This window comes from Vidua macroura, chromosome 1 (genome assembly GCF_024509145.1).
Source record: "Vidua macroura isolate BioBank_ID:100142 chromosome 1, ASM2450914v1, whole genome shotgun sequence".
NCBI classification, from domain to species: domain Eukaryota; kingdom Metazoa; phylum Chordata; class Aves; order Passeriformes; family Viduidae; genus Vidua; species Vidua macroura.
In genome coordinates, this window is record NC_071571.1 from 29,376,199 (window position 1) to 29,381,450 (window position 5,252).

A 5,252-nucleotide genomic window follows, 5' to 3' on the forward strand; every position below is an offset into this window, starting at 1 on the left:
CAGGCTAATATATTTAGCTGTGCTTCAGTAATACACTTTCCTCCAGTGTGCTGTTTGCTTATTCCTTTAGTGCATTTATCTATATCTACAGCTCTTTTAATTATGTTAGGCTCTCCTGGAATGTCTTTAAAGTGTTGCTCAAAGACTCTGAATCGTGTATATTCGTTGCTTTCTCTGACACAGTATTTCTCCTGCTCTAGCAACTCCGACTGAATACTTTTCACTTTCCTTTGAGGGGCATTTTTTCCACCTCATCTCCTACAGCGTTAATTTTGCATTAGTAACAGGTATTATGTACAAGCACAGAAGCTTATAGCCACAGGTAGCTATCTTCTTCCTCCCAGGAGAAAAATACAAGCATTGTGCTGACTGCTAGAGATTTATAGAACACAAAGGCCTCATTCATTCTCATTTCAGGGTCATCGCTGTGTGATCTTCTTTGAACAACTTGCAGATAAGCATCAAGAAGTCCTCATGAATAACAATGACTAAACTGTCATGGCAGTAATAGTATGATTGAAGAGAACATCCTCTAAATGCAACACATAGTAAGGAATGTGGAGAAAACTTCCATGCCTTACAGTTGTGATAAAATGACAAGTGCCATTTTTAATATAATGGTGAACTGGAATATTGATTGGAATCAAGTCTTGAACAAATGGCTTATTTAACCAAGAAGAGAGGGGGGGTTGTGTTTTGGATAAAACAGAGTGATGTGCAGGAAGCTCGGAGAATACAGTATCTTTCTCTGACTCCTTTATTCCTCTGTGGGAGGCCACTTTATAGCATTCAAGGAAATACCCTGATGGTGCTGCTGAGTTTCATATGAGCACATTGACAGGATGCACAGTTTGGCACAATTGCCTATTTCTAATCTGAATTACAAATAGCAGTGGTGGCAAAGATCCAAACTGACCTATATTGGTGGAATAATTCAAGTCATTATTCAGGAAACTGTAATGCAAACACAGTTGTTTATTTTCCTCTGGGGTTCAAAATGCTGCAAAAATCTCATGGTATGCTACACAATCGTGAGATGCATGCTGCATACATAGATTAATAATATGGCGAAGTATTTAATGAGACTGAGACAAAAAGATATGTACAACAGGGTTCTAAGGAGTGATAAATTGGGTTTCTTTAATTCCTGGATAAGTTTCATAGAAGTAGGACACATGTGAAAATTGGATGGTAAAGATTCCCATGCCCAGATCAGCTAGGAATGTCATGTATGCTAATTAAGCAAACAGAAACAAGAAAGTAACTGCTATCTATTTTTGAGGTGCATACAATTCACAATAAGACAGGTTTCCAGTCCCAGTGCCAGATAAGCCTAGTCAAAAAAGATAATTGATTGGTTTTATGCACTATTGCACAGTGTCTAAAGGCATTCATAATCTATGGTTGATTGCATTTTGAATATTGCCAAAATGAATACAATTCCCTCACTGTTGGACAAGATCACAATATTTATATTGACAATTGAGAACTTTGAATAATACATGGTCCCATCATCTTTTCTATAAAATTAAGACTCTTTTATGTCTGAAATCAAAACCAGTCCAAAAAGTTAGGATTTTGACAGCATTTTTTAATTACAATTGCTTATTTGTATAAGTTGTGCTTTTGTCATATAAATATGAAAATACATTCTCAGAGTAAGGACTTGGATTCAATTAAATTTCCAGTTTTTCTTAAATGTTCTTATAGTAAGCTGTCTGCCCTTACAAAAATGGGATATAAAGAAAGTTCTTAGTTTGTGAAACTGAGAGAAAAAAACAATGTTCTCATTTAAAAATTCTATCTTAGAAGTTAGTGTTAAATACACAGCCATCTTTCAAGAAGAGTGATCACATTCACTTTGCCATAGCACAAGCTGAGGGAAGAGTATGTTCTCTCTCTGAAAAATGTCCTGCTTCACAGTCAAAATTTTGAATAAAAAGCAATTTAAACATTTCTGAGGGAACATGGGAACCATCACTATAACCTGTGAATGTCCCAGTCAAACAAGAATGCTGAATTGCTTATAGCATACCAATTGTCAGGCACTTCAAAGAATTATTCTCAGGCTAAAACTTCACTGTATGCATTCAAGTATTTTAAAAGTTTTAAAAACTATTTTATTAAAATATCTTTCAATCCACTTCTTTTTTTCTCCCTTCTAATTGCAGAGAGCTCTACTATTTGGGGCATCAAGATGAGAGTCAGTAGATCTTAATTTTGTTTCCATCATTACTATTTTTTGCTTTGAATTTCACACTGATAAAAATAAATTCTTTATTAAGCTTCAGGATTTACTGATGGAAATACATATTCACAGAAACCAATGAGACTAATTTTGGTTGCTGGCTCCCAAGAAAACTCTAAGTTATGTAGATATCCTAGAACAAATTTGAGACCTAAAACCAAACCAAAGCTGTAAGTGGAATAGGTTCACCATTGCAGTATATCCAGTCAATAAGCAGTTACATTTTACTCATGGAAGCCTTGAGCTGAAATTCTTGCCAAAAACCTGACAGAGAGCAATTTGGGGTCCTCTATACTCATTGGACTTGGGGCATAAATGACCTTCTCAGAGGAAAGTACACACAGAAGAACTGATGGAACTGGCATGTTGTGCTGATGCTGGATAGCCTCTGAGACAAAGGGAATCTCATTCAGTACCAGTGCCACTCCCAAAAATTTCCTCTGAGTGTTCTCATTCTGTACAGGCAGAGGAAGAGGGTATGGGGTGCTTTGGGCACCTAGCAGATGTCAGAGCTGCAAATTGCATTTTCTGTTGTCTAGCTCCATGTACAATCTGCACTGCATAATGATTTCAATTAATTCCCTTCTGGACAGCTGATTTTTCCAACATGGCAAGTTTACTCAAAATCATGAATTTCTATAAGTGAAAGGGTTTTCATGAGTAAGGCACAGCAATACTAAGTTTTATAACTCATATGTTTCCCTTCTATAAAAGTCTTCTGCTTGTGAGTATTGAATAAAATTTTCACACAATTACACTTCATAATGAGATTATTAAGTCAGGGACACTTACTCCTGGTAGGTTTGATCTTATCTTTTATCTCTATTATTTAATTTTTTTCTTTCTTCTTGTCTACTGTTTCTCCAATATCCTTGTGACACAAAATGACATGGGCTATACAACATAAATGATAATGGATTGCTGATGAAAATGCATTGATGAGAATCGGGGTATATTGAGAAGCTGTACAATTAAGAACTTTAAAGCCCAACAGTGAAGTTCTGAAGGCCATCAGAGCATTGAAGATAGAGGTGTCACACAATGGTGTTATCAGGGAGGCTGCAAAGGTACTTGTCCATGCTGGCTGTTCTGTGAGGGCCATGAGGTCAAACTGCCTTGATGAGGGGGATGAGGATGCTTTGAGGTTATGGAACACCCATTTATTTTACTGTGAGAATCTCAGGTGCCAGTTCCAAATATTAATTTGAATCACTTTTGAAATTCTGTGAGAATCCTACAGAACTGCTTCCTACCTTTGTTGACACTGTTTCCAAAACATTAATTGGGACTCCTTTGGTTCTTTTAGGCAGTATGGGAAAGCATCACAGAAAATTCTTCAGGATGTACTGTTTAATTTTAGCACACACATTGCATGCCAAAGTTGTTTATGTATGTGGTTAGCACAGCAATAGAGAGGGGGAAAAAAGACAAAAACCCCAACAAAAACCCCAAACCAGAAAGTCAGTTGCAATGAACGGCAGTTCAGCTTGTTCTTATTTGTGGTGAATTTTTTTGCTGGTAATTATTTTGGAAAAAACCCCAGTCTTTAACTACAATCCCATCTACTCTGGAGTTAAATATTCAGCAGTGCTTACTAGTGACCTAACATTATCACTAAAAAGCATAAGTATTACTGGCAGTTAATAATGTTCAAATAGTATATGGTTTAGCCTGTTCTGAGAGTTAAGATGATATTGTGTAAAAAGCTTGCAGATATATATCCAACTCAAGCAAATTCCCAGCAATGCACTGACAGACACAGGAAATCTTGCAGAAAATGATCAGAGTACAGACTAGGCATTATTTTATTCCTGCCCTTGTTGAACAAAGTATTTTAAACATGTGAAATGCTTTTTTTTCAAAGGAGTGTTTTTGAAATCTGAAAGTTCTACTATTAAAACTCTCCTTTCCATTCTGAAGTTACATGTTTCCTGGATCTCTAGGACTTCCTAAAAATTTTCAGTTTTCACAAAACATTATATTTGGATAGCATTTTTAAGGTAAAAATAGCATCAGCTTGAATGAACTAAAATAACAAAAGCCAGTGCTCTGTGTGTGTGTGTGTGGGTGTGGGTGTGACTAGAATTCTTTTTATTGCATGAGACATATACTTTTTAATGGAAAAATATTCCTATTCCTCAATCCAACCAAAACAAAGAGCTCCCTTGTGTCAATAACTTTAACTAACAGCAAATCTTCTGTTCCCTCAAGGCAAACAATCAGGTAGCTCTGACACCTGCAGCTACCGTAAACATTCACCTGAGAGGGAATCAAACTAGCGGGAGCCTGAGGAAATATAAATACAGTAAATGCATTAAAAATACTTCAGCTGGTGCTTAGAGATTGTGCAATCATGAAGTACTACTTTTTTTCCAATAAAGCAAACCCCTATAACTCAGGGGTTTAAAAGTTAGCCTACTGTGGGGTTGGAGCAATTATCAGATACACTTAGGAGAAGAGGTGAAATATGGATTAAAACCATGTTCATACACCAAACTATTTGAAGGTAGAACAAATGCCTAGGATGAAAATTCCTTTTAAGATCTGCTGGCATACTTTACAGAACACATCTAGCACATTTTTTAAAAAAACATAGATTTTTCTGTAGAATTGGAAATGGGCTCTATCCATATGTGATTTTATAATTTGTGCTGGTCTTTTTAAAAAGAAATCACAAATTCATGCTGACAGACAAAACGTAAAATTCTCAAAGGTACGAGCATGCTTAGAATTCCAATTGTCTAAATGTTCTTTATAATTGATGTTTTTTTGTCAATTCCTCTATATTTAACAAATTTCCAAAGGGTCCATATGGGATTCAAATTGTGTTCTGCTACCCAGACTGTTACTTGCTCAAGTTCCCTACCATTTTTACAAAAATACTCTCAATATTTTTCTCCCCAGTGCAGTTTTGTGAACTTGAACATGTATCTTTTTTAGTCATGGGCCAAAATAATGCCAATACATACTATACCCCTACATATCATTGCACAAAATCACTGTG